Source organism: Dendroctonus ponderosae, unplaced genomic scaffold (genome assembly GCF_020466585.1).
Source record: "Dendroctonus ponderosae isolate FM_Combo_2020 unplaced genomic scaffold, Dpon_F_20191213v2 Dpon_F_20191213_1, whole genome shotgun sequence".
NCBI lineage: Eukaryota > Metazoa > Arthropoda > Insecta > Coleoptera > Curculionidae > Dendroctonus > Dendroctonus ponderosae.
In genome coordinates, this window is record NW_026017110.1 from 23,376,540 (window position 1) to 23,389,617 (window position 13,078).

General features: G+C 33.7%; 1 protein-coding gene and 1 long non-coding RNA gene across 3 annotated transcripts in view; one reads left to right on the forward strand and one right to left on the reverse strand.

Moving 5' to 3' along the window:
* The window catches only part of LOC109534671 (protein dachsous), a 225,887-nt gene that overhangs the window by 145,553 nt on the left and 67,256 nt on the right, over positions 1–13,078 (forward strand). The gene's annotated exons all lie outside the window — the stretch shown is intronic.
* The window catches only part of LOC109545898, a 38,401-nt gene that overhangs the window by 2,183 nt on the left and 23,140 nt on the right, over positions 1–13,078 (reverse strand). The gene's annotated exons all lie outside the window — the stretch shown is intronic.

The window sequence follows — 13,078 nt, forward strand, 5'->3', positions numbered from 1 at the left end:
GATATAATAATTTTCCTATGAAACAGGTCGGCTTCCACTCTCCAACCCGTCCTGCATGATATAGCGGAATTTTCTGTAAGACATAATAGAAATCAGCTATCTAATGTAACTCTTGTCACGCGACCTCCATTTACGATTTAATGATATTTGTCGCTAATGGCAATTTCAGCTAATGGCGGCATGCAGTCTTTCTTTTGCAGAATTATGACGGCCTCTCAATGCTTTAAACATTACTAATAGTGCGTTACATTATACATGGTTTAGTAAAAACAGCATTTTTCAAAGGATGTGTAATCGCATGTTATCACGCACGAGTAGAATTTTTGCTGGTTTCATTAATTTTTTGCTAAATTAGTAGAATAGTCTTCTAGGGTGGTTTTCATCTTCTTTTACCTCATTGTCTGTTTTTTTCGGCTTGTTGCTTCTTTAAATCAACTAGCAACTCCAGATTTTATTTATACTTTCATTGAATTAAATATTTTGCTGTGTCAACTTGAGTACCTACAATTGGAAAGTGGGATGACTGGTGAAACTAATAAGTTCCCAGAATAATTCAACAATTAATGTCCAGTGAACCAACAGGCAATTTCTCTTAAAACCGAGTAACAGTTTAGATTGCACCAAGGACACACAATAGGTGCTTTAATATATGATCCGAGAAAACGTCCTTAAATTTATAAGGAAATGCCAACACCAAATAATGCATGTTGCACATTCGCATTAAACTATGTGGAAGGTTAGGAGGTTTGCCAATGTTTAGTCGTGACTGCTTAATATTTATATGTGTAAAAGGTATCCTAGAATGCAGAATTTATACATTTTCTGCTTGTCCGCTTCTGTTGGACTTTTTGCTGCAATTGGAACAACAGTTTCTCTCGTTTCCTAGATCTGATGCATCCGATATACGTTCACACTCGATTGGAATCCGTTTCTACTCATTAGCGTTACTTTTGTGTTGCACGTTTTTTCTGATCTGCTCTTGAATTTTTTCTCTAAGTACAAATAATGCCTCGCATTAATGACTGAATTTAAAAATGTAATCATAAATCTTTTAAAATGTCCTCTTGTTATGTGTCCAACAAGTTGTTAACCTACGGAAATGGCCCTGTCATTCTTCGCATTGCACAATAAAATATTGGATTGGTGATGTCTTGCACAACTAATATATCTTCCTCGAGCAGACCATTAAAATATTATAAGGAGAATTCCAAATTAGCTCTTAACATATTTCTTTGCATACATGTATTCTAGCTAATTGAAGTAGAGGCGTCACTTTATATTAAATTAGCCAGTTAGTTTGATTGGGGATATTTGTCAAAGCATTCAACAGGATTCAGCATATCAATCGAACGCGACAAATCTACTTGATTGTAAATAACAGAAATTTAAATGTGAGCATTTGCGGATTGCCGTCGAATGAAAATGAGTAAAGAGTAGGTAAATGTAGAAACATAACAACTACAATTGTTGAAAACGTTAAAAGCCATTTTTTTATTGTTTTAATGTTGAAGGGAATAAAGGAAAGACAAATAATTAGCACGATTAAACAAGTTTTCAATTGAATTACTTCGGTCGACTCCCTTTTTGATCTTTATGTAAGAGGAGCCACTGGAAACTTAATAAGGGTATTGATGAATTTGGTATTAAGCAAGAACAGAGAAAACGAAACTATTTATTGCATAAGAATTTGGAATATTTTACTTAAGTTCCTGAAATGTTAAATCGTGCTTTCACTGGCGAAAATTTGCAAATCATTTGGCTGGTCCGAGTCTCGTTTTGTTGTTTTGTTCTTTTTAGCCAGCCAGTTAAAATATATATAAAATATTTTCAAAAATCGACGTCTTAAACAAAGTGTTTTGTCTTTTCATTTGATTCTGTCGAAAATTGAACCAGTTAAGGTCAATTTCTATTTTGAAATGATAAAAAATCTCTACCACACAAACACACGGCTGAATTTAAAAATTCTTATTGAAAGGATAATTTAATCCAGCTTTTACTCTTCGACAATGAAATTTTAAGTCAAGAAAGGTTGTTCATAAAAATATAACCAACAATTCCAGTGTGCATAAAGGACTCTTCCTGTTATACATTTGTATTTAGTAATGAACAAGAGTCTTGAAAAAGGTAAATCGAAATTAAACCGCATTCAATCTGTTCTTCTAGCCCTTAAAAATTATAAGAAAATTGAACCGTTTTGAACGCTTAACATACCAACGATTCATTTTAGGTGAGGAAATATGAAATTAGAAGCCAAAGATGTGAGGTGGCACATAAATAAAACAAGGATATATTTCAAATATAATTGGTTTCATATGTTTTCCATTTTCTTCTAGATTATCTAAATCAGATGGTAATTCGTACGAACGTTTTACTTTATACTTTGAAATTTTAGTATAAGTTAATGAGAAAACAAATTTATATGCAATGTTTATAATTCCGTAAAACCTCAAGTAGTACTTAAATAAATACCGCTGATCAGCTTACAGTATAGACTTTAGTTATTATTTTTTCAAATATTCATTGCGCGCGTTCTGAAATAAATTAATGTGTCCACAGTAATGTGCGAGTGATTATTAGTTCATTATTACTAATTGAGTTTGTGTTCATATTTGTCAAAAGTGCGCGGCCTTTCAATTTGTTTAAGCCCAGTCCAAACTTAAACATTTTTGCACCTTAAATCGAGTTTATTGTACTTTTTTTCGGATATGTAAACCATACCACATGAAAATAAATTCGTGTTGGATAGCGATAGCGTGGTCTGCTCGAGCTTATTCGACAATGAAAATGTTCGCATCAATAATTTTGAATTACAAATTAATTAAAATTGTATGTTCGAAAACTTCTCTCTAAAGTTCTCCTTCTTCCAACGCAAATGTTGAGGATCATTTTCTTCACCAATTAATTATACAAAATTTATTTTTATAAACTACTTTTTGTTATAATATATGTTTTTTTTGCTATAATGTATATACTGGAGCTAAATTTGAAAATCCTGGAAATGTCTGCCATACGCTCGTCTTGGGTTTGATCCAGATGCACTTAAACGATTAACGAAATTGCATTTCCGTAAATACCACAGACAATTAAGAAGGACTGATTGTCTGAAATTTCAATTAAAACCGATGTTATAATAAGAGTTCGCAGTGGACCGGCAGAGCTTGTCAGTAAATGAAATACCATTCACTAAGTGACCTTAAAGCGAAACCGACATTAATGTATTTTATCATGCTGATTAAATTCCAATTTTCAACACATGTCGGCAAGTGTACAAAACACTGGCTAGATTTTGATTTTTGGAGGCCCGATAAAGAGGCGGTAAATGACCGGTTGGCGGCCCGTCGCCATTGGCCAATGCCGTTTACGACCACGCTACCGGTTGGCTACTCTGGTCACATAATAATGATAATAATAACAGCAGTGGTAATGATGAACCCGACTGTATCGCCGGTAATTGCAAAAGCAGCATGGCTTCTGCCTTCTTCAGTCTCTTCCTCTACTTCGCCGGTTATGTCAGCGCAAGACGGATTAGGTAATCGTCCTCCAAGTCGCCGAAGCACTTTGACCAGCGGATGTTTGCTACTAATTTCCTGCTTTTAGGTGAATCCATCCAATCACTAAAATGGCCGACAAATTTCATTTGAGCACACGCGGTTAATTTAGCTATTGGTTCATTTCTTCTTTTGCTTCAGGAATTACTTTCAAAGGTTCTTTAAGTGTGTCGCAGGATACCCTCTAGGTGATAGTTCTTGATTACTTTTTGATAAATAATTTGTTCTTATTGCGAAATAGGAGCACTATTTATCAATTTGTAATAAAAGACGTCAGGAAATTCTGTCTTGACTGTTGTCTCACAAAAATTTTTGAGGCGAAATACCCAAAAAGAAGTTTGTAAAAAATGAATCCGCCTCAACAATATAGAACTTATCTACAAATAAAATATTTGTTGCATCCGCAACTGCTATATCCTACAAAAAGCGACAAATAAATTAAAACTTTTTGCAAGGAAGGAACCGCATAAAAGCCCGAATAACAGGAAGCTTACACTGTATTTAAAACATCCTCGATGTAATGCCGACTTTCCCATGGAACAATGATTAAATCCTACGTTAATAGCAGACTATAGTTCTTTAGGCTTCAAAACTTCTTTCATTAAAAAAAGCAATTAACCAATTATATAAAAACCGCATAGACTGTGACAAACAAGGCAGAGGGTTTGGATGCAGAGAGCCGAACAAAACCCAAATTGGAGCTCTTGGTTCAGTCAATTTGTTGTCGTAAGCCTCTTTATCAAGCGGGTTTATTTATTTTTTGGGTAACATTTGCCAAATTTGGTGTGAAATTAAATGCAAAAAAACACCTAGTTGGAAACACTTATAAAGGTGGCGTTAAAAGTGTTTACTGGCCATCATAAAACCAAAGTCATCACCCAATTTTTTTTCATTTATTTTACGTTTTATCTTTACTGTCTCAACAAGGTCGCGCACATCTAAAAGCGATATTAAATATTCAAGAGAACGGCTTTTTTAAATTAATATAGAAATTATCTTTTATTGGCAGCGATCTTAGATTAGCTGCAGCAAAGAAATCGCCAGGTCGGGTTATTGCAATTCGATATAAAGAATATTTGCTCACTTAGCAGTAAGTGATATGCAAATCGGTATTCTAAAATTCAAAGTGACGCCTCGTTTTAAAGCAGTGCAGCACACCCATTCCATCCTATCGAAGGACAGCCACAATTATTGCTTTATTACATACAGTGACGGTACAATAAACTCTGATAACGATGAACAACTGTAGACTTGCTAGTCTAAGCTAATATTTTGTAATTGTTTCTACTTTCCTTTCTACACATCATGTTTGTCTTTTTTCTAACGTTTATGAGCCACCGATGACCATTTCCTAAATAGATTCACCTTTGTTGTTGAGGGCGTTTGGCGTCAGCTTTATAGTCAGTTTCTTAAATGTCATTATATTATATTACTCAAAATTTTCCTTTTGTTTACCTGGGTCTAATTAGGCGGAATATTAATTTGATAACGCAATATTAACGAAAAAATGTATCAACCAAAGCCAATCTATTTTTCGATTTAAACCATTGTTGTTTTTTCTGATCATTGTTTTTTCTTTTTCAGGTAAGAACATTGAATGAACGCACTATGAGTTGATTAGCCCATCGAATTTTATGTAAGTGTCCAACAGTTTAAAATAATGCTTAGTACATTTTCTTAAAACTTTTACTGTAGTGGTATCTATAAGTGATCTGGTACAGGATAACGTTTTTCTCAAAAGTATTAAACTGAAAATGTGGGGCTAGAAAAAAAGAAAATTTTCTTGATGTAAGTCAAAAAGACCAAGACAAAAGACACAAGCAAAGTAAAAAAAAGAAAAAGTTTTTATTTGTCAGCCTTTTTTCAAGTGAAACGCCAAAATCACTAGTTGCTTCTGTTTGATGCTTAGAATAAGTTAGGATTGTCTGATTTTCTTATAGAAAAGAAATGCAAAATACCGTTTCTTGATTTTGCATTCCAATTATAGGGTCGTTTTATGCACATTTATTTTTAATTTGCTTGTTCATATTTTCGTCTTTTTTTAATTTTCAAATTCGACTCTTTTTACTTATAATTTTGAAAAGTATCGGATCTACCAGAGACAAGTTCTAAAATATAAATCGGCATTAACCGAGCCGAGATACGATAAATCGGTACCGCTCTGTTTCGTTTTTAAAGGGAAATTATTATTACACTTGCTAGCCAGCATGTCTATCTTGGCAGCTTAACTATATCATGTTTACCGGTAAAATATGAATTGCATTAGCATTTGTTTAGCACTGGCGAGCAGTTTAACATTCTTATTTGGTTCGGCAATTTCTATTAAAAAGAAATTACACATACTGTCAGATTTCCCACATTGTTTATTATTTATGATATTCATCGATAAGTCTGGTAAATTTTCATTTCTTTGCGAAAATGATTACGATTGTGGCAGTAATAATAGTGATTAAATAGTTTTTCAATTTACATTTTTATTCTTTGATTAACGTTTTATTAATAATAATGAGTAGGACTTATTAACGGAAGTCGACTGCTTCGCAGAAGCATTGTTCTCTTAGGTGAAAACATGATTGCATGCTACGAAATTATATTTATGCATTCATAGCTAAATTATTTTTTAATCGATGCTTCATTCAACGGTGAATTTTTGTTTATCGCCATTTGAACAGCCAATTTATTCTCGTTGCATAATTGTGCAAAAAATAATTGTATGCATATAATAATTATCTGATTTTTCCAAAGTACAATCTATAATTCCCCCGAGATTCCAGTAGATTGATCGCAAAATAATATCCGCTTAATTTTAATTCAAAATGGGCAATTTAAAATTGTTCTGGATATTAGTACATATAATGATTTTGATACATTCAAGCTAAACGTTGCACTAGCAATTTCCTACTGTGGTGGAAACTGTGTAGGGGATTTTTTCCGGTACAACTAATCAATCATCAAGCCATTTAATTATTAAATTGTGGAAGGTGAAGCAAATTTTCTTGATTATCTCTTAAATGAGTTACAACAGTTTCTTGTTTTTTTTCACCTTACGTTTATTGTGTTTATCTTTTCTTTATATCAATGCTAGATATTTATTGACTTATTCTAGATGAATATTTGCTTTCTTTGCAGCAAAATGTATTTTTTCCAGTTATGACGATCACGACCAAGCAATAATTTAATTTTTATTTATCACCTCGCGATGATCAGTTCGACAGTGATCGAAAACATCGACATTTCTTAACGAAACTTGCACTAAACATTTTTTTACTAAACGCCTGTTAGTTGAGTTGTCCACTTCGGTCATTAATATTTGCGTTATTGCATGCATTTTTCAGATGCTGCTTTCGATGTTCCTACGGCGGTACCGTTAAATCGCAAACATTCCCCGCATTATTTTTGCTTTTTAATTAAATACGGGGTGTGTCAAAAATGCTGCCAACTATTGATCCAAATTCCTGTGTTGCTCTGAAAACTCATGCTGATCCGTTTTACGATACGGTTTCAAAATGTTTCGTTTACATGTGATAAAGTGGGTAGATTCATTGGGGCCTTGCTTCAAGCATTTTCAGGAAACATAAATATTGGCTCAATCAACAACCGGTAAATGAAGGAAGATTTTCACCTTTAGGAAGTTTTTGTACTTATTTTATAAAGCTGTTTGCATGCTGAATGCGATTACACAACACCCGCCACTTTTGGAACTTCTAACTCAGATCTAATGGTTCGAATGAAGCCATGAAATTTGATTAATTCAGTTTTGATGGTAATTGCATTAAAACCACCTTTAGCTGATGTTCTTTTAATTAATAAATCATGCAACGCAGGTTATTGCTAAGCCACAGTTTTGCGTTTTTTAATAACTTCCTCATTTAAAACTTTTCAATAGCCAAATTGCTTTCAGTAGCTATAAAGGTTTATGTAAAATTCAGCATTTTGGGCTGATATTTTCTCGAGCAATTTGCCAAAGAATAAACCGCTTAAACTCGGTCAAAATCCAAGTAGAAAATTGTAGGGCGTGTTAAAAGGTGATGCGATTTATTTTTTCGAAATAGTTTTCACGACTAAGGCTTTTACCATTTCTATTACTCATTATTGGAGAACAATAGCCATTTGCCTCGAACCGGTGATGTTGCACATCTCAGACATTGTTCTCAATGCTAATCAGATTCGTACTGTTTTATTACATTTTATTTAAATATTTCAATGTTATTATTGGTATTAGGTTTGAATTGAAATTTACAATGGGTGAGCTAGACTAATGTATAAGTAATAAAAATAGAATGGAAAGTAATGTTTTCATTATTAGCATTTTGAATTAACTACTTCACAGTTGGCGACTCTTAGCGTCCACTGAACGGATTTAATTTTGAGTTATTTTCTTAGATGTAACGGCAACTTCAATGAAGGGAAGATAAATAGAAATTAGGAAATATGACAATAAACATCGTTTTCTTGTGCGTTTGATGAGTATGTCTTGGTCTTGGTCTTGAAGAAAAAGTGAAAGAATGCACAGGTAACTTTATGAACATCATTCATTTTTAACTTGATTGCAATGTTTTGTGCAAACAACCCACGTTACAAGCCAACTAGCAAATTTGCAATTTTTTTCTGTCCATTTTCCAATGCATAGACAATGGAGGCATGAATAAGTAAATAATGGAAAATATGACTCATCAGCTACAGAGAGTTCACACTAGCGCATACATATTTAACTAGGAAGTGTCTGGTTAAAATATGCCCTGCTTGTAAATATTTAGAATCCATGCAGACCGCTTGCAAAATGCAAGATCATGAATTGGTAATACCCCAGACTTAATTATACTATAAACGGATCTGGTTAAGCAGCTATCCAGCTGCGATAGTGGGAAGATGGTTGAATGAATGTAGATACCGACACCTTTTAACAAAGAAAAAATACCGAAACTGAGCAGAATGGGAAGCTTTTAGTGTCATCCTAACGACACTGGACGTTAATAATTAATTAACCGCCATCGGAATTATAAAAGGAAATAATTTAATTAAACTTTTCATATTATTAATGATGGGGGATTTGACTTATGCGAAATTATAAATAGCTGTTCAATGAACGGGAAACAAAACAAACGATTTTTGAGCAAACCAGCTAGTTAAAAAGAAAACCTAAATACTGATCGGGTTTTTCAGACGAGATCGACATTAAAAAAATGTCCTGTGAAATAATTAGACTCTGTGGTCCTCTGTTAATTAAAAGTTCTTTCTCATGAAAATCGTTAGTGTCTATTTTTACACTTTTTCATCTAGTCCCTCTAGTTCCGCAACGCTATTGAAGCATAACATCGATCGCGGCTACCATTACCATCTACTTCTAAGAAACATAATGAGGTTTCAAAAAAAGGTGGCCGTTCGGCTTTGTTTTAAATTGTAAATATAATACACATCTCACTGCGGTTTTGAGAGCCTGTAGTAAAAGGATATCACGCTTTGTTTTATGCTGATTTCTTTTATATGAAAAACGATCATAGTAAATTGATTTTTTATGCTTCTCCGGCTCTTCCTCAGTCAGTTTTCACGATATTTAATGCGTCTGATTGACCAAAGTAAAACTATGACCGAAACTGATCTGCTTAATTACACTAATTAAAGATAAGCAAATTGCATTGAAAGAACGTTCGACAGTAATCCCTAAACAATACGAGATACATTGCAAAGAGGAGGAATTATTAACATAACTGTAAAAACAATCAATTAATCGTTATTATAAGTTTCGAGAGTCATCGCATTCAAAGTGAACACAATAGGTAGGAAACGGCTAATGGAATCTAATAAGTACCTCGGTGCATTCTATGCCTTTTTTGCATCTGCCCGGCTAACATCGCAATATAGAAATATTCTTATTGTTTACTTCGCTGCAGAAACATTCTTTATATGGCTGGGTTCATTGCCAGTTTTGGTCTTCAAAGGTTTATGCTTTTTAGTTCATAAACGGTTTGTTTTCTTTTCGATTTCGCCAGCATTACCGTTAACTTATGATCAAAACGATGATAATTCTTAAATTGATACATTTTGGTTGCATAACTGCAGTTTGGAAACTTTAGTGTCTTTTTTGCTGGAGTTCAGTAGATTTGAAATGCGAAACTTGAATTTTGTGGGCGCTAAAGCGTCAGCTGCATAAACAAATATTCGCAGAGGAAGAGTGTTATTTTTAGGACAGAAAAGTGAAAGAATTAATGAAGTGGTGCGTTAGTAAATATTTAAAACTTACTGAAACGGAAGCCTTTTTTAGAGCCACGTTTCACATAAATTTTGTAAAAATTATGGCTCAAAGAGGCGTTGAAAACACTCTAGAAAGTAATCTGGAAATACAGTTAAATCAGTATTTCATTTGCCTTAGATTGGGAATAAATATAAACTTTACAAAAGTCAAAAAATTCTGTCTCAGATTAGCAACAATAAATCTTAATTAATCTTAATAACCTGGAGCCTAAGCCTAAAACAGGAAAATGAAAAGTAATGAATATAATTAAAAGTACTGAAGCGAAGGAAATATTTTTGTCAAAGTTGGTTTGAAGACACAATGTTAATGTTGTCTTGTCATTTTTTAACCCTCCGAAGAAACTTTTAGTGAAAGGAAAACACAACAATTTCCTGCATGATCTGTTGAACAAAATATATGAACCGCAAATAGAAAAAAACAAAACAATGCGGAAACTTTACAGTAAATAAAATAATGTGTTCTTGACTAGAAGAGCAAAATACAAAAGTGAGTTAAAACTAGATTCCGTTGAGGCAATCGCGGTTCAAAACTGAGATGTTTGAAGCGAAGCATTCACGCTGTAATCGTTTTCGAATAAATGCGAATCTGTGCGATCCTGCATACCTGTATTTTATAACAGAACTATGTAGAAACATGTAGGAATTGCATCTGAAATATCGGCGGAAAATTGGTGAAGATCAAAAAGCTGGCGCGTACGAATGTGCCAAAAGCGCCTATTAAAAACCCGTGACCCAAACGCAAAGTCGGCCTTATCTTATCCATTAAAAGCTAAAACCTTTTAAATGGGCGTACAATATTCGTGATTTGTTATACTATATTACTTGCACGATTCAATAAATACCCGATAATTATAAACATAATACTGATTACCTAACATTATTTATCGTAATTATTAACCCGGATTTTCGATTTCAAAATCTCAAATGATACTTGTCCGAACATTCCACCCTCTATTAAGTTTAAATGATCGGATTTATCATTCATTGGAGGGTCGACCAATATCTGGTAGATTTTTTTTGGCTCCACTTAATAAACCATGAACTGCTTTTCAATAGATACAAGCTATCAAGTTCTTTGGTTATAATATTGTAAATATTGTAAAAAAAAAATATGGTTACCTATTTGTGACTCATTATGTAGATTTTTAGACATTTCTCTATAGGATTTCAACATTTCGAGCACTTCGATACCTACACATCGTTCCAGTTAATTGAAATGGCTGAAGTAGAATCTAATTTATACCTGCTTTCTTGCAGAATAATTCACCCATATTTTTTACTGAATGTCATTATTTTTAAACGCTTTAATGTGTTTAATCAAAAAAATTAATAGACCGGAAAGATGTCAAGATATAAAAATGTGTACCGTTTGGCAATGGCCCACAACTTGTTTCAGCAAGTGTCGTAATGCCTTCTACATACAGTTTCTCGTACTTGAGTTTAAATTGTATTTATTTTAACATTTTAGCTGTCCCTTTCAGCTAGATCCTCAAGCACGCTGATAATTAATGATTGCAAAGCTTCTCAAAACCTATTCAATTCATCTGTCGCTTCTGGGTGAAATAGTGAAATTCTCAAACGATCCCCGTTTCTCCCATCCAAAGCGTGTCCATACAAAATAGCTAACTAGGTCAATAAAAACATGTAACTCAATTAAAGGAGATTTACCTAGTTCGCCATTACAAATGAGAATATCGTGACGCCCCTGCTGTGCAACGATGATAAACATTTGAATAAAACACTTAAGAATTGTTCACAATTCGTTTAAATTAGTTGTTACATCTCTATTTGGAAGTCGCTCAAGCGGACTTTTATACGTTTGAAAGTAGTGCAGCCTTAAAATTATTAACATCATAAAGATTATTGGGATTTCTCCTATGGATTTGTAGTGGTTGTTTTGGGTGCGACTTTTTATATCGAATATTCGCTCAATGTCACCAAGTGGTGTATAATCTTGAAAAACTTATCAGCAACGTTAATGTTTATCTAATTTTTTTTGCACTTTTGAAATTGTTTGTTTTCAAGTACGATTAGAGGTTGACTAGAAACTACTTGCTGAAGGCAGACAAACTGAAGCCTAATTTTCATAAAAATCGTTGAGTTTCTTTTGAATCAGATTTTTTTATGCGTTAATGAATTTACGTATTTTTTTAGTTCTCCATTTTTCTAGACAAAAAATAGTTTTCTGAACCCAAAAATATAAAGGCCCGACAAATTTTTACCGCAAATTACCTCTCAGCTCAAGATCTCAGTACTACTTTTCAGAAAAATGTTGGGTGGTCCTGAAATGAGCCTAAATATGTTCATTCTATCTTTATACAGACAGTTACAGTCGCCTTATCACTAAGGCTGCATTTCAGCCAGACGCAATTCAGCATCTTATTGTCTATTGTTTAGTTCATAAGATTGTTTTCCTTATCATGCAAACCCAAGATCACATTCATTCTCATCCTGGACTCGCTTTAATAAAGTCGTTTTTAAAAACACGTTCTTTCGAGACCACATAGTAACTGGCGCAGTCGGTAGAATAGGCAAGGCGTTTCGCAAAAGTTCCATATCCAAAAATCGGAGAAATCGGAATATCAAGTGCGTCATTCGTTTTAACGGAGAATTGCCTATCGTATGAACTTACGTGCCGTCGAAAGAACAATTGGAGCAGACAAGAAGAGGATCAACGACTAGGGAGTGGAACAAAAATCGTCCGAATCCTATTGGTGCGGAGAACAGGACAAAAATCGCCAAATCTCCATAGATAAGGCCAGGGGAAGACAGCATCGCTAAACCTATTGGCAATGAAACGAATTCTAGTATTGTAAGTGCATCCATCTATTCCTTTAATTTTACGTTCATAAGTCGCAATTGGTAGACACTGACCGGTTAATTATTTCAAACTGGAAGAACTAGAACAATTGCTAGAGAATTTTGATCATTTAAAAATCGACCTAAATAAAGTAACGGAAAAACTAGATCAAAACTTGGATAATTTAAGCATTGATTTAAATAAAGTTACTGGAAAACCTAAATAAAAAATGTCGGAACCTAATTATCAGCTTATAAGATACCAAGCCGACAATATTCCGAACTTTGAAGGAAACCCTAGAACTCTAAATAGATTGTTAACATCATGTGAGCATTTTTTACTGGATCACCAAAATACAACCAATTTAAGTGCACCTATTAACGTGTGCTTATTTGACACAGTGATTGGTAAATTGATTGGCAGAGCGGCTGACCTGATTGCTTCGCGCACTGAATTAAATAGCTGGCAGGCAGTAAAA